This window comes from Corvus hawaiiensis, chromosome 16 (assembly GCF_020740725.1).
Source record: "Corvus hawaiiensis isolate bCorHaw1 chromosome 16, bCorHaw1.pri.cur, whole genome shotgun sequence".
Lineage (NCBI taxonomy): Eukaryota > Metazoa > Chordata > Aves > Passeriformes > Corvidae > Corvus > Corvus hawaiiensis.
Window position 1 is genome coordinate 3,100,732 of NC_063228.1, and position 21,563 is coordinate 3,122,294.

The following is a 21,563-nucleotide window of genomic DNA, read 5'->3' on the forward strand; positions in this document are numbered from 1 at the left end:
TATAAAAGTGTTGCCTACTGGAAGCATTTAATTAACTGATAATTTTAACCATCAAAACAAACAAAACAGAACACAACTGTTTAGCTCTGATGACTTTGGAGAAAACCTCAAAAACATAACCCGGGCATTCCCTGTAGGCACCAAAGGCAAGCGGAAAGGTTGCCAGACTTTGCATTTTGCTTTCAGATACTGTGGTTGTAAAGTCAACCTCCTACTTTTAGAGAACCTGACATAAGTTTTGCATGGGAGGAGGCATTAATAGCTTCTCTGGGCATTATCTTTGAGAGAAAAATCATTTAGCAGATATTAACTATCTCTGGATAGTAATGGGCCAGTGAAGAAAAATGTGTTTTGCTTAAGTGTTCATTACCACTGCAAGTTTCACTTCCTTTGGAACAACTTGCATATTAAGTAGCAGTAATGTAAGCCTCATTAGGGGCTTCCCATATGTCTGGCAGTGGAAGGATACATAGCCCTGGTACTGTGAAAAAATCAAAGCTATTCCCAGCCTCTGGCAATCCCACCCTGCCACACTCCTGCTCCTGGGCTGACCTGCAGTCATTCCTCCTCCCCTTTATGAATAGCTACTCACACATCTTCCCATCTGTTAAGAACTGCATTACTCTCTAAGTGCAAAATAGAAGACTGGAATGTCCATTACTCGACTGGGCTGCTGGTGAAATAAAGTGATATTCAACGAAGATGAGCAAATGTATCAAAATGCAGCACTAAGGAAGCATTCATCCCACCTCAAATGGAGAATTATGCTCAGCTGCACTGAGCTTTGCCCCAGAGAGAGAAGGAAAGGGACCCGAAGCACTGAGCCTGATAATATATATGTTAATATAAATGGGAGAAGAGTTCTGACAAATTGAACGTTTAAATATGCAAATATGCATTTGTAAATTTGCAAATGTAAATTTGTACACAAAGATGTAGATTTCCAAGTGCACTGAATATTTTGGAAACGTGGACATTTGACTCTGAGTAAAAAAAAAATTTAAAAATCAAGATTTAGTGTACTAATAGTCAGACTCAAACCAATAATGGAAGAATTTCACCCAAAACTTAGATATCTTGTATTTTCAATCCATAACACAAAATAACTTTGAGTTCTTTGAAGCGTGCTTCTTTATGGAGTTAGAGGAATAAAAATTCTGACCTTGAAATGCAATCATATTTATAGTAACAAACGACAAAATACGTACACTCCAGTTTATCACTGAACCTCAGCGAGATGAGATTAGCTAATCAGGCAGTTTATTTTCCAAACACCCATATGCTGCTATTGTTTGTTTGTTTGTAGTTCTGGCAGACAGGCTTTACAAGGATGCACAACATGACTAAGGATTTATTTACATTTTCTTTAACTATCAGCAGCATTATATTATAAATGACACTTCTAATCACCCACCCAATTCTGTGTTGATAATGCCCATAAATTCAGAGCACTGATTTGGTCTTTTTTGACAAAACTTTGCTGCTTTTATGTACAGACCTCTGGAGCCTGATCTACCCCTCATTAAAGAATCAATGGCTCTCACAGACATCTGGGCATTCAACCAGGTCCCATCAGTACTTTTTCAATCACTGGCAAGAACACAAGAGCAACAGAGAACTTACAGCTTCACCTCAAAATATAAAGTCTGTGGTTTAAAGCCAGTCCTTGGAGAGGCAGAGGTGAATGCACTCGCTTTTACAAAGAGCAGATCTCCTCTTGTGGGTGGCTTTTTAGCAGTAGCTCTGAAATCCACGCACATTTTATCCCTAAATTTCAGACAGGCGAATACGGCGTGCAGTTACATGGTGGATGTGAGCAGATCCACTGGCTGCCATTGGAAAATGTGGGAACTCTGCTCCCTCCTCCCCTCAGCCCCTGCCTGCACTGCTCCCACCTCCTCCCTTATGGGACATCCCACTGGGCCACTTCAACCCACTAATCCAGCAGAAAACTGTCCACATTTTCCACCCAGTTAGCAAGTTTGCCACAGTTACCTTAAACCCTCACTTCTGCACCCCCAAAGCCAATTTACTGCCAAGGACTGCCATGATATTACCACAACATAATGTAAAATTATCTGCATCAAATGCCTTGAGCCTGATCTTAACCCAACAGAAATCAAGAGGAACCACGCTGGAGCAAGGAAAGAGCCGTAAGTGAGGGGAGATTCAAGGCTTCAGGATCCCTGGGTACCCCAAATTTCTCCTGCCTTTGTGGGCTGCACCCAGGCTGTCCACTCAGCACCTTGGATGCTGCCTCTGAGAGGGGAGGGGAAAAGATCAAAGGCTGAGAACAAAGAAGGTCATTCAGCAGCTGTTTCAATCCTATATTTTAACCACACCCCCAGGAACTAAGAGCCAGAAAGACTGAATAGGTCACCCTAGTCAACTCTCCGTAGTGTTTTCTTGAGGGCTTTTATCCAGTTTATATTTAAATGATTCAAGTAATGGGGATTCCACAAGCGACCGGACTTTGCTGTTTGGAAAAACACACTGACAGCCAGCTTACATTTCCTTCTGCTCATTTTTCCTGCCATTCCTACTCCTTCTACCAACCAACACAAATTTTTCCTGTGCTTGCCCTGTCCCTGCCATGCTGCACTCAGGATGGGATGAAGTGAAGGGAAAGGCTGACTCGTGTGAAACACAGCTTTAGGCGCAAATTTATCCTCAAGATCTTAGGAATATTTGCTCCTTGGCTGCTGGAATAAAGCACAGCTATCCTGGGAATGTCCTGAGAGACTTAAAGCGCAAACTGGTGATCTTAAACTAGACACCGTGCTCTGCTGGGTGTCTCCAGTGTCACTATTGATATCTGAATTACACCCCTCCCTCGAGCTTTTATTTAAGCCATTCAGAGTTCCTTTGAGCATCCCTCCATGTAAAGCCCTCCCGCCCCCACTGACATCCTTCCAATCCATCCAAGGGAGCCTTTGTTCTCCCGACCCACTCCAGAGAAACAAGGCCCTTTACAAATTGCAGACCATCCTTTCAATTATATTTCTATAGTAATGCTGGCACATTAGTTCCACTTATCCTTGGTTAATAGTTCAGCTTATATTCAAAAAGCCATTAACATAAAATCAACACAGCAATTTTGTATGAATTCTCATATCATTAATCCATTTAAAGTGGATACACAGTTCACACTCCAAATTCACTTAATTATTGACTTAATAACATTTAAAGAGACCGTGGTCTTTGGCTCCACTGGAATGCAATATAGTTTTTATTCCTCTCTCCCTATTTTTATAGGTTTCCTGCAGAAGTTAGTTCTGCAAGGTTTGGGTAATGCTTGGAAGTGTGTCACCTAACCTCCCCTCTCTGTGAGAGCTCCCCCTGCAATCACAGAGAGTTTCAATCTCATGAGGAAGAGCCTGCTGGCTGGTTTGCTGGGGGAAGAGGGAAAATCTCCATGATGGGCTGCACAAAATGGGCTCTGTTTGCCCAAAGCCCTCTCAGATGCCAGCCCTGGGCACCCCAGCCTTGAGCATCCTGGGGGAACTCCTGCCAATCTTCTCCATTGGCATGGACTGCAGGAAGCCCTCACGTCTCCCTGCTCCAGTGGCAGCCACGAGCCCTGCTAAGGAAGGGAAGAGAATTCCTCCATCCTCTGTAATTGCTATAAGGAGCTTTCTAGCTCTAGCATGGGCAGTGGATGTATCACGATAATTTTTAAACATACACACAAAATTAATAGTTTCATCAAAACTGTCCATGAAGAAGCTGGTTTTCCTCCATAATTTGATTCAATACTACTTTTTTTCCTCACTTCTTCCCCATTCCTCTCTTTTTTCTCCTTGTCATCATTCATGGCAAATGATGTTGTTTGCGCTTCAGCTGCTGTTACAGGCCAGAAGCAATCAGCGAGCGGCAGGTCCTGCATTTCACTTTGAAAAATGTCAGGTTAGGACTCGTTTGAATCCTCACATAATTTGTGTCACTGTTGGAGGCCTTTCCCTAAGACTTGTTTTCCTCTGGTGGCTCCAGCAGGATTTTGGAGCATGAACAATGATCTGGGGAGGATCAGAAAAACATCTGAGAGCCGGGGGGAAAACATGTTCATGGCTGGCACGGACCATTGACCCTTCCAGCCTATCCATGTGGCACTTCTCTGGGTGCCTCTGGTGCAGAAGAAGGTCCCAGCACCACACTGTGCCCCAGCTGGATTTCACCTTGCTGTCACACACAGCCATAGGTACAGTAGTCCATACTGGACATGCTGTTTGCCAAAAGTCCTTGAAAACTTCTTTGAGCCATCCCTATGAGTGCAGCAACTCATTTCATTACCTTAAAGCCACTTCTGTTTGCCCTGGCCATGTGGGAAGCTGCATCCCACAGCACAGACACATCCTGAACACCCTTTGTCCTCTTTCCAAGTCAGCAGGACAAGCCAGGCATTCCCACTGCCCATAGTACATTCCCAGCACAATATTGGCAGGAAAATTTCACTATAACAGACTCAAGTAGAGCCTAATTGCATCAGGTTTTGTGCTGGAAATGGTCATTGGAGCCTATGAGGCTACTCTGCTTCTCCCTGCCTTTCATAGAGAAGTGAATGCTTGGAAGATCACACCAGTGGCAAGCAGCCAAACTTTACTAATATACTCTTGCCACAGACATCAGCAAGAGCAGAATCAGATGCACAGTGCTGCAGGTCAGCACAAACATTTTAATCTGGATAGTGCAGTAAAAAAAAGGGCAGAACCTCTCAGCACAGACAATAACCATAGCATGTGGTTTCTCCTTCTCAAATGGGCCTCAGGATGTTTCCCACATCTTCACCATACTTAACTCTGTTTCCTCTTAATTCAGGCACATGGGAATTCCCAGGTAGCATTTTCTTGGGATTGCCTTTAAAAGGCTGCATTGGTACTTGATAAAACTAAGTGCAACTTTGCACCCATAGCACTTGCTTAATTATAGCTCTGAGAATGAATATTGTTTCCTCTTTGAGATCCAAGACATATCTGCACCAGTAAAATCCATCTGTCCTTTGTTTAATATCTACTGATGCATCTATTTATTTCATAAACTAACACTGTAACCCTGCTTCTACTACAAAATGAAATAACACCATTGAAAGGAGTCATAAAACTGCCCCTGAAACTGTGACATTTCACAGACCCTGGCAGACATCTCCATGATGCTCTGCCTAATTTTGCCGCAGATTTTCTAAGCACTGTGTTCAGCAAACACAGCCCTCCAAAACTTCTCTGAACAAGATCCAGAGCCTGGTTCTGGGCGTTGTGCAGATCAGTGCTCTCCCTGCAGGCACCGACGTGTTCCTTGGGATCACGGCTGCCCCTGGGATTACTGGGGAGATGAAGCAACTCAGCCCTTGCCTGTCCCTACCTGCGCTGCCAGCAGCGATCACCACTCCTGGCAGTTTGAAGGCTACAACAGCACAGGAGGAATCTACTAATGAAGCTCCTGAAGAGCTGGATTCAGGCTGGAATGTCCCTTCTATCAGCCAGGTGGTGCAGAGCAGTGTGTGACCACAGCAGGGGCTGGACCCCGCAGCTCAGCCGAACCACCTGCCTGTGGCACATGGGACACCTGGGAGAGCCACAACAGCCCTACTGCCACACAGCATTTCTGAGAGAAAAAGACCCTAACAAACTCATGGTGTTTGGGTACAGCACACAAACAGGTCAGGGTGCAGAGGGCACCCACAACAGGCACCAGGCCAGTCCCTGTGGTGACAGAAGGGTCAGTGCCTCCACTGCAGGCACAGGCTGCCCTGCCAGCACTGAGGGGCTCCCTGTGCTGCTGCTCACACTCAAACACCCAGCGTGGGACATGTCTGGACTAACAGGGCTGCTGAGCTCTCGCCTTGAGCCAGCACGGGCTCGGCCGCAGGAGCGGAAAAATACCTCTTGCCCATGTGTACCTATTCAGCCTCCCAGCTGCTGCCCCCTGTTCCACTGCATGGTGCACACAAGTTAATCTAAACCACCTTGGAGGGCTGCCCTGCTTTGGAGATTCACATCATGCTTCCTGTTGGGCACCTCGCCACCCTCATAAATATGTACTGAAACGATGGTCCTTGTTCCCAGAATAGATCACATCATAATCAAATCTGGAACAATGTGGTTAAATATTATCTCTGGCTTACTGGGTCCAGATATTTGCTGTGGAAAATCACCACTGGAAGGGACAACTTAAGGCTAGAAGATCACAAGTTTAACACACACACCTTTTCATGAAGGAACTTCAGAGAAAGAAAGGAACTGAGTCACTGCTGGGCTCCTCTGGGGCATGTGCCAGCAGTGCTCAGCTGGAGGGATGTACCTGTGGATGTCTCAGCTGGAGCCAACTCCCAGACACAGCTTCCCTCTTCCAAGGAGGGGAGAGATGCTCAAAAACACTGGTCTCAGAAAGAAAGCAAATTTCCAGCTGTCTGCATTCCCATTGACTTGTGGGGTGAAGGATCAGAGCCCAGTTGTGGGCCTGGAGATCACACACAGCTCTAAATCAGGGAATAAACACCAGGAATTGCCTTTACCTGTGGAAGTGATGCAGACACTTCACACACTTGCCAAGAGCATTTGAACATGGCAGGCACTACACAGAAGATCTTACAGCAGGGTCTGCTTTTTCTTACTTGCAGAAACAGGACAGAGAAGAGCAGTACTTTGTTTAATTTCCATACTTGTATGAAAACAACATAATCCTGATTGCTGTATATGCTTGTTGAAGGACAGGATGCATCTCTGCTTGCATCTTTTTTCAATGCAGATGAAAGAAAAATAAGAAGACGTGTTCATACCAATCAACAAGGCAGATTAGGATTTTATTCAGCGTATGTTTTAGACAGATGGGCTTTTCTTAGTGCCGTGCACTTTCCCCCTCTCCACAATTTTTGCAGTTGAGAAAAAGACACCCAGAAGACTATTGAATATTTTGCTATCTGTGCTGAGCCACAAACCCCAAATCCCACATCCAGCCTTGCTTCCCAGAGCAGAGAATTCACCCTACTTCTTGTAGAGTTTTGTTTCATTGGCAATTCGGCCCTACCTGAAATCTTTAGATCCTCTCATGATTTTCATCTACAGCTCTATGATCTGCAGAGTCCTGACAATTTCTGCATAGATATGAGGTGCAGAAAGACTGAACTATTTAAATATAACAAAGCCTATGATAATAAAAGGATTTAAGGCCACATCCACTAAATCCTTGATGGTGCTCAGACCACTGGAATTTTATCAGTAAGAGCATTTCATTGCAGCCCTGGGTCACAACTGGACATCCTGTTTCATGGAGGATATGTTCAGATGAATTTCTCTTCTACATTAGGCCAACATTTCAAAATTCCTGGCGAGAGAAATTTTTTGAGGAAATATTTGCTTTGCATGTATCAAAATATTTGGTTTCTGCATGAATTACTTCTTATTTTTGACAGTTTCTATGACAGTAGGAAAAACATAATTTTAAATTCCCCAAAGGGAAATTGGAGTTTCTCATTTTACTAATGTAGACATAGACCATACCCATGCTGCTGTAATTTCCTTGTCCTTCCCCCCCCCCCCCCCTTTCTTTTCTTGTTTTCTCTACAGCAACAGCAACAACAAAAGCACTAAACGTGATTTCACAAACAGTTTTGTTTCTGGTAAAATTCCATCCCCAACAGAAAGAGACTCAATGAACACCCCTATGAACAGTTCATTCGTGTTGTCAGAGGTACCAACCAACACCTGCAGCTGAACAAGCAGGTTTTGCTCTGCCCTTTTTGCTTGCAGATGTGCCTGTACTGCCCCAGCACAGCCTTTTCCCCACTTTTTTTTTTCCCCTCCTTCCTTTGCTCCATCAACACAACCTATCTGCAGCAGGGTGGGATGCCAAGTTTGAGTTGGCCAAGCTGCAGCTCACCACAGGACTCCAGAAATGCTGGAGTTCCTCTCATCCTGAACAAGGATTTCAAATGAGAGATATTTGCTGTCACATGAGGCAGACATAGTTTAAATTGACTTTTTGGAGATGAGCAGGAACTTCACCTCTTCAGGAATAAAGGCCCTTCTAAATTGTAACATCAGCTGTGCAAGGGGGTTTCACAGAACTCATGAACCACCTTGGGGAGGGTGGGGTGATTTTTTTTGCTCTGCCTCAAGTACAAATTGCTGTTCATGTGGGGTTTTGCTTTAGGCTGCTACATATTTTGCTATTGTCTCTTCCTTCCCCCAAAGACACTGAGAATTCCTCTGCTTCATGTTTTATTTACAAGTTTTTGTGGTTTTGTGCTTTATCATCTTGAGTGGGTGGGATAAGCTCAGTTTTATGGATTTTTAATAGAAAAGTAGAGAATAGCTCACCTCAAAATCTTACACTAATGGTTTGTAATGTGTCAGGAACTATCCTACTTTCTGGAAGAGAGAATATGTATTTCTCTGGTTTGGGTCCTGAACGGAAACAAACTTTCCTCTGAGGAGGCTCAAGTCTGAACACCACACAAAACAAAAGAGCAGTGCCGTTCTGGGCCCACAGTAATTTGAGGCTGACAGCTTGTTTTCCACTGCTGGTTTTGCTGTATTTACTGGATCAGGGTAAAGCTCCTCCTGTCTTACTCAGGCATCAAAGATGGGAGGGAGATTTCTACCCTCAGAGGATCAGGACCCAAGGAAACAACAACTACATGAAAAAAAATTGCACGTGAAGGGCTTAGAAAACACAGGAGTGTGCAAAACTCTTCCCTTTCTCTGGGGGAAAGATCATATATATGATGATTATTTCCTTTCTTGGTCCAACCCTTTTTATCAGAGGCCATGGCTCCACCTCAGCCCATGGCACACCAGGATTTCTGAGTGATTCTTCCAAGATCCTGGCATGGAACAGCCCTCCCTCTTCAACTCACGGAACAAAGCAGCTGTTTGACCCCTCAGGGGCTGGGAACAAGCAACACTCAGGACAGAAGCATTCACCTCTTGGAGCTAACAAGGGGAAGGGGTCTGCATGAAATATTCTGTTTGTGCAGGTGGAAAAAAAAAAAAAAAAAAAAAAAAGCCTTGCCCTAGCTGAGAAACCACCCATATTTTTTCAGCTGCATTCAATACAATTTTATAATCGCATTTAAATCAGCACCCTTGGAGCAGGGTGGAGCCCAGGTTTGAAAGCCAAGAGTCATTTGAAAACATCTTTCTCTGTGAGCCAAAAGCTTTTCTTATTTGATACGGCCAGAAGGATGGGAAAAGCTTTAAAGGGGCCTCGAGAGGTGCTCGTTGTGGAGTTTCCTTAGAGCCAGAGCTCACACACAGCTACCCCTGCTCAACGCCCTCTGCCTCTCTGCGTGTCCTCCCCAGCAGAAGGGTCCCTGTGCCTGTGCAGCTTCTTCCCCCAAGCCTGGGACTGGCTTGCATTAGCAAGGATGTGCTGGTACTACTTGACTACACACACCCCTAAGGGAAAAGCAGCTCACACCCATATAAAAGAATTCATTTGTCAGGATTGCTCGGGCTGGCTCTCTGAGCAAACCAGCTCTTACAGCAAAAGGATGTTGCTGCTGTGTAAGCATGTCTCCATTAAGGCTTTTCTCCAAAAGTAAAACAAAAGGATGTGTAGAAAAATCATACTTCTATGAAGTGCTAAAGTGAGGAGCAGCATTTGGAAAAAAAAAAAAAGACTGGTTTTGCAAAAGCAAAGGTCTATAATCCTGATTATTTTTCAATTCATTGAAAGAAATCATGGGTGGATACTATGAAACAGGTTTAAAGACAGGTCACAAAAAGGTGATGGAAATTGGCTATTTAGAATTAGAGAGAAAACCTCATGGTTTTAAGCACAGTGCAATTTTACTCAAGCAACTAAGATGAGTGATAAATATTAAATAAATCATAATATCATTTTATTATTTATAATGCTTACTGCAAATATGAGGATTTGAAATAGAAAATTGAGCCAATTTCATAATCACTAGTGATAAAATGCTTTAACCTCTGCATTAGCTGCTACCCATATTGTATCTTTGATTCCACTAATTGATCTTAATTGATTAAATGAAAGCACTTCATCTTTGGATCTTCTTGCCAGCATATTCTGCCACTTTCTATTACAATCCATTTTGGAAGATACCTGATCATACCCAAACACCCTTCTCTTTTCTTCTAACTTTCATCCTCTCATTAATTATCTGCTGCCAGCCCAGCTTTCTTGCAGCAAGGGACTCCAGCACACAGACACCCCTAAAACACAGCACATCCCACACCACCAAGAGCAAATAATCCTTTCTGCTCAAGTCTCTGCCTCAGCCAAGCACTGCCCAGCACAGAAGACCCCTTTGGTTCACGTGCTCTTTTCCCTTAAAGGTTCTTTGGGCATTTTTTAACAAGGACTCAATAAAGAGCTGCTTAATAGAGAGTTTTGTATGTGCTCCAACAGTCTGTTTAAATCTAGCTAATATGAAGATGTTTTTCCTCTGAAGTTTGCCCAGGTTTCAGGGTACAATTCCCCTGTAGAGACCCTGCAGTGCACCTAAATGAAGGTGAGGGAGGTAGAGAAAACCCCACAAACTTGGATAGCATGAAAATTGTAGCTGCATTTTTCAAGCTAAGGAATTTATTCACCTAGAAGGGAAATACTCCCTGAGAAAGCAGACAGTGGACCACCTAAATTATATTTTGCATATTTTTAATCACAAAGGGATAGGTACTCAAGCACTCACATATTGAACAGTGCACTACAACCAAGTTCCTAGAGGAATACAGGCCTGTATGTGGGTAATTTGTCCCTAGGTGCTTCAGTCAGAGCTCATCATGCAGACTCAGAATGCAATACATAGTCTGACCCATATATGTTATTAGAGCACTGCACAGAGCACTGGGAAAGCGCAGAGCAAGGGGAAATGTGTTAGCGCAATCCCTGGAATCTTTATTCATGAGAGCCAGTGAGGTAGATAATGTGCTGCTGTGGTTTAACCCCAGACAGAAACTCATCCCCAAGCAGCTGCTCGCTCACTCTCCCCCCTTGTGGGATGGAGAGAGAAGCAGAAGGGTAAAATTGAACAAAACCAACCTCAGACACTTAATAGGTAAAGCAAAGTTCACACCCACAAGAAAAGCAAAACAAGGAATCCATTCACCCCTTCCCACGGGCAGGCAGGTTCAGCCACCCCAGGGGAGCAGAGCTCCATCACCTGTAACAGTGACCTGGGAAGGCAAACACCATTCTGAGTGGGTCTCCCCTTTCTTTATTTCTTCTGCCAGCTTTAAACATGGAGCATGAAGCTCTGTGGTCTGGGATATCCCTTGGTCAGTTGGGGTCCCCTGTCCTGGCTGTGTCCTTTCCCAACTCCTTGTGCATCCCCATCCTCCTGTTTGGTGTGTGGGGTGAGGAGCAGGAAAGGCCTTGACTCTGTGTGAGCTCTGCTCAGCAAGAACTAAAACACCCCTGACTTACCAACACTGATTCCAGCACAAATCCAAAACACAGCCTCAGACCAGCCACTGTGATGAAAATTAACTCTACCCCAGCCAAAACCAGCACACAGGCAGAAACCAGTGGTGCAGATAATTAAGAGAAAATGGAAATAAGTTCTTCAAGGGGAAAAAAAAAAAATGGACAATTCCTCTTGCTCTGTCACAGCTTTGAAAAGTCAGTGTTCCCAGGAAAGAATAACCCCTGCTTGGTTTTGAGTTCTCCTAATGGCTGGGAATGCTGCCACCACAGTGACTGGGAAAGGCTCAGGAACGATAGACCTGTAAAAGTCTTTTTGACTTCTCTATAAGAGGGAAACTCAAGAAATACTCCCACATAAGACACAAGCCTTGCAGCCTGCTAAGGTCAGCAGTTTTTGAAAATGATTGCCACACATGTTAACATGGCATGAAGGCTGTCTCAGGGCAAACAACTGAACTTCCCCAGCTCCAAAAGCTCCAGAGGGGAGAACTGCAACCTGCAGATGATGCCTTGGTTACCATCCAATCTCCAACAGGAAACACACTGAGCCAACAACTGGCCTTTGCTTTTACTAGAACACAGCACAAATCCATACCTATTTTATTTTTCATAAACTGATGCCTGCTAAGCTTTTTTTCTCCTAGAAAATGGCTCTTCCAAGTTCCTGCTGCACTTAAGTTTTATCTCGTATATAGATCTTTATCTTATCTACTGCATGAGTCAAGTAGGGAAGAAGGTTTTCTTATCTATCTTAGCCAACAGGGAAGAGCTTAATGAAAAAACCCTATTGTTCTCCAGTAACAATCTGCTCCCAGCTCCCAGCCAGGCACTGATACCCAATGGAGATACACTGATACCCATCACACTGCTACAAACATTCCTTTAGATCCAAATAACGTGTCTGAGTTATTCTACAAGAGCCCAGACAGCATTTCACCACACTTCCCCCCCCCCCCACCCCTTCTTCTGGACTTCTGAGCATGCAGGTGTTATTGGATTCTTTAGCTGGAAAGATGTTTCATAAATGTTTCAGATTGTTGAATGTGATAAAGTTCACCATGTTTACACGTGGAAGGTGATTCAGACTAAAACAACAGTCTGTAATGGTTGTTTCTCACTAACTCCCTGTGCAGACAGCTGTCATTCCAAAACATCATCTCCAGGGCAGATCTTTATTTGGGGAATGCATTAATTCAGAAGTTAGTATCTCTGCTGTTTCAGGAGAACTTGGAGACCACTTAATCTTTCTAAAGAGATGCATTAACGAGTGCAACACCTAAAGGAGAACCCACAGAGGTCTCTCCTGCTGAAGCATCAGGAAGTATTTTGACTTTGCTAATTTATTCCTGCAAGGGAAGGCAAATAAACTCACCCAGCATATGTTAGTTTCTATGTTTTTAGAAGTTTCATGCAGGGATTAATGCAGATATAAGTTTCTCTTACACTGAGTTGGGAACACCAGAGACTCAATTCATCAGGTGTACAAAGGGCCAAAGCCCTGACTGGTTTTGTTTTTCCTTACCAAAATGCAATTAAAATATAAATTCCATCTTCTCCTTGCATAAAATTTGTGAAAAGGAGCCATTTTCTTGTAATAAATTCCTAAAGATTTTACTCCACGAGCAGCAGAGCATAGTAGAAGTACATAATAAATCAGTCCAAATTCTAGCTGTGTCTAAAAGGTTTATAGAAAGCTCTCTATCCGTTTTTCACACTCCAAAATCTGAATTATAATTAATTTCAAGAATCAACCAACCTACCCCTTACTTTAAAAATGTCAAGCTGAGGAGTGCATTATGTGAGATTACAATTAATCAGAAGTGGAGGCGCACACACACACACACATCTTCCCACTTAAATTCTTTGGCCAAAAAAAAAATATTACAGCAGCCTTGACAGATACTAAATGATCTTTTCAAATAATACTCCCTGGTGATGAATGTTGCAGTTCCACAGCCTTGTGCTAATACAGAGCTTTTCGGCAGCAAACAGGCATCATTTGAGAACTCCTGCAGTAACTCTAATGACATGCTGATGGCCCTGACACTCCTCGCTCTCTTGGATGCACTACCCCATCTGGAAAGAACTCCAGGGATAGAAGAGCCCAGCATGCTAAATTATATAAAAAGAATTATCAACATTCGCAAAACATTAATGAAACATTAAGCATAAGTGTTTCGTAGGACAATGCTGTTATTTACTCATTTTCTTGCACAGATTAAAGGAGTTATTTACAGCTACTGTCTTCGGCCCTAATAGTGCCTTCTAGTCTAATGTTGTCCCTCTGAAAGGCAAGGGGGCTTTCTCTGCCTAATACACTTTAAACATTGGGTAACCTGGGCTGCAGTCACAGCATCCTCAGAAAACCCCACTGCACCTTTAGAGCAGAGCACCGGTGCCTTTTTACACCCACAGCACAAGGGAGGGGCTGGGTGGGCACCCCCCTCTCTGGCAGGGTCCTTCCCATGCCCTGCCTGTGCCCTGCAGTGGCTGACCAGCACTGGGAGAGAGGACATGCAGGTCATGAACACCACCCAGAGCCAAAGCAAACCAAAACATGAGCTTTCCTCCCCTCCTCTACAGCAGTACCTGACCTTCCCTCCTCTCCTGCCCGACAGCCCCACCAAGGGAAGGCATCTCCTTTCCCTGCCTCAGCTCCTGAGGTGCTAATGAAAAGGCTGGACAGAGCCTGTGCAAAGCAATAGCCCAAATATATCATTTTGCTTCACTGTCAGCTGCAAGCAGTGAGGAACAGAAATAACAGCTCCCTAATTTAATGTGGGCTTCAAATAAAAGCACTTCCATTTCCACTTATCTACCTGTGGAGCTATTTTTGTCCAGTTCACTGGGAGAATTGCTATGTTCTGTTATGCCTAAAATATTTTGCTTCTTTAATCACTGCACAGGGTTCCTACCTGCAGTAAGTGGATTGAGCAGACAAGAGAAATTTACTACAGCCACCAGCCAGAGATCAAATTCACCTCTCATCAATTATTTGGGACACTACTGTTTCCAGCAGTTTCTCCTCTTAATAAAACTGATCACAGCTGAATGTTTGGCTGCTTCTGTAGAAAATGCCAAGACTTGTTATTTCATTATACATGTATTCTTTCTACCTGTATATTCTCTGGAAGGATTTTATATATAAGTGATGAGCATTGTCTGGTTGACAAAGTGTGACTAAAGTACAAGCCAAAGAGCTGGAAGATAAATCCATCCTTGCAGTGCTGCAGCTGATTTTCTATGCAACAATTAATAAAAAGCGCTTTTCCTTTGCCCGTCTATCAGAGGCAGAGCTGGCAGTTTGGTGTTTCGGGGAGAGGAAAAATAATCACACAGAAAAAATCTGGGCAGAGCCATCCCCTAATCCAGCACTGAAAGGATGACAACTTTTGTACATCCCTCCAGGGCAGGGCTGACAGGGCACAGGAGGGCCTTGTCCCTAAGAAAGCCCTTCCATACATTGGGAACCAAATGCAGGCATCAAGTGATACAGACTTAGAGTCTACATTGCTTTTTCCCTCTCTTGTAGGGCACAGGATAAGGCCTCTTCCAAAAAAAAAAAAAAAAAAAAAAAAAATCTCTTTGCAAATCCCAGCCCCACCCTACAACAGCTCCAGGGGATGGGAAAGCAGAGTCAAAGAGCAAAGAGGAGAGACCAAGAGCCGTACAAGACGAACCTGGGAAGGACTGGAAACATGGCAAGGTCTTCTCTCAGCTCAGGAGGGGCAGCAAACCCCATCAGGAGCCAGAGCTCTGCAGTGACATGACCCACATGGGCTGGGGAGGACCAAAGTGCAGGCAACCCTCCCCAGCCCCAGGAGGGGCTCTGGCACAGGGCACTGTGTGGAGAGGGACTCTGCCACCCCAAGGAGCAGCCAGCCCATTCCCAGCACCCGCCAGCCGCTGGAAGGCAAGGATGGATCCCAGGATTTATCACTGGAAACACAGATGATTCTCTTGGAGGAGCCATCCTGACAGCCTCCCAGAAACAGGAGATCACAGAGGCACACAGGGGCATGAGCAAGGCCTCCCTGCCACCATGAGCTTGGCACTGGTGGAAAGGCAGCAGCGAGGGAGCTGCTGGGAACAGGCCTATTTCCATCTGTCTCTGATGGAGCACCGCCTCAGGAGGGATTAGAGTGAGAAGTCAGGGCTCCTCCCCAGACTCACAGGAGCTCAGCATTTCATAAAAGAGACACTGGCAGCTTTGGGCACCCTTGGCACACAGGTCCAAAGCAAAAACGCTACTTGTCCTTGGATAAAGGGCTTTTGGCTGCTGCTGTGCACACAGGCAGGATGCTCCTGCTGGAGGACTAAAACCACGCTCTCATTCCCTAGCATGAGAAAACAATGAGAAGGAACTGAGAGCCCACAGCAGCACTGGAGTACAGAGCATGTATCCCGAGGATTTTAAGCCTTCATGTTAGTGAAAGTACCATGAGCAATCCCTGTGAGGGATGGGCAGAGTGTAAGTGAAATGAGGAGAGAGGGGCCTGGTTGCATCTCAAGGACTTTCCTCATTCAGCCTTTGAGGACATATCCACTGAGTCTCCTTTGCTCTGATGCAGACCAGCTCCAAAACCACTGAAGTGAGTGGAGTCCTGCCATTCACCACAAGTGATGCCATGAAGATTTTTTGCCTTTTCTTTTATACCCCTGTTATACCTTTTTACAACTTGTGTATTCCCAGTGCTTTTTGCCTACATTCTTGGACTTGTTTGTCAAGCTGAGAGACTCAACATTTTAGAAGCTTCATAGCTAGGGATCAGTGTGGCCCAGACCCCAAGGTCCTCTCCAGAACACGTTCTGTAAACTAAGATAGAACCATCCAGGGGAAGGTTCCTTGGGGAGGGGGGCTCACTTGAGCCTCTCATTGGGGAATCTTTGATAGATGTGCTAATTAGTAACACCTATAATGATATACCTGATCTTTGGACCCTCAGCAGAGTGCATCTCGATGCACATGACCTGGATGTGTGCACCTAAGGATCCTTAAAATAAATACTAAGGTAAAATCCCTTTTCCCCTTCTAACCCTGTATGATTCTTGATTTTAAGACCAGGAAAAGGCATCATGAGGGTTTTTGGATTGCCTCTTTTACCTTGCACAAGTCATGTCACCTTCCTTTTCACTCACCTCATCACCTGGGAAAGCAAGAATAAATAAATTCCTCTACTTCACTGAGTTACCTTAGAGATCTCCCAGTGGGGATTGCCAGGCTGTGTTATTACAGCCAGAGGAGTCTATGACCAGCACTGGCAAGGCACAAGAGAAGACCTCAGGCTTGGAGGTCTAATTAGAGCTCCATGTTCTAGTGGGAACATGGTGCTTACTCTAGAATAAGAAGAAATTGTCTTGATTCTACTAAAAAAATTGATTAAAGAGATAGATGAAAAATTAAATGGTATAATTACAAAGGTTAGCAAACTCAAGGGAGTCATTAGACAAACTGTAGGAAGATCATCAGTTTTTAAAAAGAGCAGAATCAAAGATAATGGAATTCAACTGTTTCAACTCAGTTTTCCTCATTTTCCTCAGCTGAGAAAACATCATAAACCCATGGCAAACACAAGTGTTAAATGGTAATTTCTACAGCATTTCTCTTTGAGCATTAGGTTTAGATGAGGCTTTATAAGGTAAAGGCTGGTGACTATTTAACCTGCTGTAGTGGAAAAGTATTTAAGTATTAAACATGATTTAAAATTACTGTTATAACCCATCATTTTCTAATCCCTTATCTCTTTGGGAAAATTTAAAATAAATTATATAAGCTCTAGTAAGCAAATAAATATACCATTATAGGAAACTAAAGCTGAAGAAGATTACCTGGGAAGGAGACAGACACACTGCACATGTGGTTCAAGGAAGAGATTGCCAAAGTATCTCGATGAATTAAGAGCCTAATTTGTATTTATGGAAAAACTTAGGGCTATGATAAAGGACAGATTTTCTCCAGCAAAATTTTAAACTAAAAATATGTGACAGAAGTACTTACTTTATGATTTTTATGACAACAAAAATACACAGTGCCAAAAGGCTCCTGGAGCTCCTGATTGCTTTCATTTCATTTCTCACCACAAAAGTGAAACAAGAGAACAAAGGGGAGATTATGTTGCCAGCTTTCTCATTATTAATGGCAAAGGAAATAGCTGCCTTAATGCAGTTGATTACATCTTAATAATCACAGTCACCCAGTTCCTTTTTAAACGCGCCAGATTCTGTAACAGAAAAATATCTTTACACCAACCACAAACCGTTCAGCCCCGACCACTGACAAGTTGTGACAACTGCACTGAGCCTGCTAGGAGAGTGTAAATATAACTGGCTTTGCACCCACGTGAGTATCATCTGTCACCACAGGAGCATTATCAGAGGTCAGGGAAGGCAGGGCTGGGTGCTGCACAAGTTTCCTGAGGTTCTTTGGGAATCATAAAAAGGAGCAGCACATCAGCACAGGGAAGGAAGGGCTGCTCAGTAGGCATGTGCAATGCAAGAGCTACCCTCCGAATTCCTGATGTTTACAGGCTGTCCTCAGGGATATTCCTGGGGAAAAAGCCCCCAAAAAACTGTTTAATACTGGTAGAGCTGTCTGAGGAAAAATTCTGCACCTAAAGTGTGCCCAAATGCTGAGATAGGGTTATCAAGTGTGCCAAGGTGTTAAGGAAACCGGATCTTCAGCAGAGAATAAAAGTCAATCACTGGAATGTCACAAACTTCCCAAGCCTGAAATGGTCTTTCTTGGATTTGAGCTAAAGAAGTGCAGAAAGTTTTCAGGAGTTGCCTGACTTTTTTTTTCCTCTTTCACACCTCCCCTCAAGGTCTTGGTCTAAGAGCTGACCAGCCAAAGTCTGCAAAAATTGCAGCATGGCTCATGAACTGCACCAGCCTTGGCCTTTTTTCTGGTGCCCAACAGAACCAAAAGTCAGAACTGAGCCTCCTTTGGGAGGAGGGAGCCAGCAGTCACCCAGAAAGAGCAGGAATGCAACTCCACCACCCAGCTTCCCAGGGAAAACAGACCTGGCAGTGACAGCTGCCTCTGCCCACAGCTTAGTGTTGTCCTTCACTTACTGTGAAGCGAAAGAAATTACGAGTTTGATAATCAGCTGTTTCTCTAATAAAAAAAAAAGCCATCTAAATAAAGTCACATGCACCAGATCATACAGTGGGACTCCGCACTCAGATATGCTGAGATCCAATGAAAGGCAGAAATGCACAATTTTTTCTAGCCACCAGACTTTCCTGTTGCCTAAAACCCCAGGAGCAAAGTCTCAGCTCCTTTCTTAGTCCCTCACAGGTGGTTGTCCAGAGCGAGATCCTAGAGGGATGGAAATGAGAGAAGTGTGAAAATGGAAAAAAAGAAGCAATCAGGAAGAATCACAGGAGGAGCAGTAGTTCAGCACTGCCCTGAGACTGCTGTAAAAGGATGCTGCATATGGGAAGGGAATAATCTATTCTTCATGTGCGTGGTAGGTTAGACAAGGAATAATGAGAAAATTACAGCTAGGGAAATTCAATTCAGACATCAGGAAATACTTTCTAATGGTAAAGACTGTTATGTCCTGAAACAGATAGCTTAGGGACACTGGGGAATAGGTGGTGGTGGTGGTTTAAAGAGGCAGATGAACTAAGTGAACTCCTCAGGTCTCTTCCAAGCCCATTTTCTTTAAGTTAGGGTAAATCAGCTCAAATTTCTCCATACAGTCTTGCACCTGTACGACCTCTAAGTCTCCAGACTTCATGGATGTGCTTAATTCTGAATTAACAGTGCCTTGGGATTTATTTTTAAGAACAGCATATAAACCTTGTGATTATAATTGCAGTATTTTATGATATACTTTTATCACAATTATACACGGACTACAGCTCCATTTAATCCAAGAAAGTCATTAGACATCTGGCTACGTGGCCGTCACTCTGTCAAGAACATCAGACATTTCAAATAATGGCCTTCAACTGCTCCCAAAAAAACATTCACTGGTTACAAGGCATCAGGTTTCTGGACTTAACTACCTCAAGCACTTCAGTGCTGTTCACTGGAATGGCTCAGTTTAGCAGTACTTTGGCTGGAGAGCTTCTGATAGGGTGCATTGTAAAAATTCTGTGAGAGAAGCACTTTTTTGGGGGTGATTTATTTAGTGTTGCCACTTATTTTTATCAAAATCACAACCTAGAGAGCTGACCTAAAGAGGCAATAAATGAAACCTTACAGTTCCCCTGCATGCAAAAACCAAAGCAAGGCTGTGGTGGTGGTCACCAAAAATCTGATCTTGCCACCCATTGCACACACTGGCATCAACCCAGCAAAGCACTTAAGTGCATGCTTAATTTTAAGCATACAGGTAGAGCCATTTAAACTAATGGAATCATTTAAGTGCTTTGCTGGATCAGGGCCAGCCTCCTCAGCATCTTGCAGTGTCAAGTACGCAGAGCAAGGGCTTCATCTAATTGCATCAGGCTTTAATTGACAAAAATCAAAGTAATGCAGCATTCAGACTGAGCCCATCTCTCTCGGGCTGCTATTCTAATCACAGTGAGTAGCACAGAGTTTGTTCATGCTCTCCCAGTGCCTCAAGTGTCCTGCTGGATTTGATCCACCATGCCTTGTCTCTGGCATAAGCTCCTTCCCAGCAACTCTTGTCCAAGTTTTCCATCCAGCATACTCTCATTGAAACACCCCATTCGTTCACCTGCCCCAGTGATCACACCACATAATTATGTGGTCTTTCATACCAAATGTGTTCTATCACTTGCTCTTTTCTCCTCCTGAGATGCATTCAAGCTTAGCCTGTGCACTCTTTTAGAAAGTGATTTTACTTACTTTTTGCAATTTTTCATGCAACTGTGGAAGTACAAAAAAAAATTAATTGGGAGAATTGCTTTGATGCTGCAAGCAACCAAAGAGAGCAGACCTCACACTGGACAAGCCTAAAATCTCCATGCCCTGAACCATCCCCCTCCTCAGACAGATAACTTATTATTCAACTGCCAAGCAAAGGAATGCTGCACCCACAGTGACACAGGAGTCTCACCTCTAGATAAGCTCCTACTTTGCAGTTCTGAAACAGAACATGTGAGGGGGCAGAAAAAAAGCAAACCAACACAACTAATTTAGCATGGATGCAGAATTAACTTCTCACCACAGTGTGTTCGTATAAACACAGTGATGAAAGGGGGAAAATAATGACACGTCTGGGAATTTGTCAGACTACTGCATTGAGTTAATGCAATTACTGAAGAAGGGTGATTGAGAGCTGTGAGAGGAGTGTGGGCAGAGTACAGCGACAGTGAACTGAGAGTGCTCTGCATCTGCACAGCCCATCTCACATGAGCAAGGCCTTTGCCTTAACTGCTTTTATCCAAGCATGAAACAGAAGATACAGCAAACAAAACAGCAACTAGAAAGGAGGGGAAGAAGTTTCCAGAATTGTAAGGGGAGTTTGTAACATCTTGTGTTGTTATATTTTTCCATGCTCACTGTTGGAAAAATAATAATTTTTAATCGACAATTTATGAGCAGGCCTAGGTCAAAAAGGTAAATTTCCCTGGCAAACAGGGAAATAGGAAGAAATACTAAAGAAATATTAAGAGGGAGGTGGGAAGGGTCATGTAGCTGAACCTTGCAATGGCAGAATTTCTGCAGTAGCTCTCTGAAACATAACTGTGCCTTCAGAAATGCAACCACATTTTCCTGTGCCTTCTGCAGGAAGCAAAATTCTGCAGTTAATTGCTCAGGAAACAGCTTTTTGCAGCACTTAAAAATGAAGTGCCACTGAACAGTGACCATCCTCCCAGCAGCTGACGGAGGGAAAATCCCCCAGATCTGTTTCTCCCATCTCTCTGTGCTCTGGTAAAACCTGTGCTGCAACCCTCCCATGACAGACAGGGAGGCAGGAATAATTCAAACACAGATAATATTTAACATATCAACACATTTTAGCTTGCAAACAGGATTCATCATCTTGCAGTCTGAAGAAACATAAATATTGTGGAAGTTGTGTTGAGTTTCTAAGCCCTTACTTTCAAAAGGAGTCTGGAGTGTGTAAATCACATGCAGCAACTTGAATGATGCAAAACTTCAAAACCAACCTGAAATGGGTCTTTCTGAAGAAAGACTTCATCTGTCAGCAACCCTGTAAATCTTTGTCTTCTGTGATGCCCTTTTAGAATCTGAG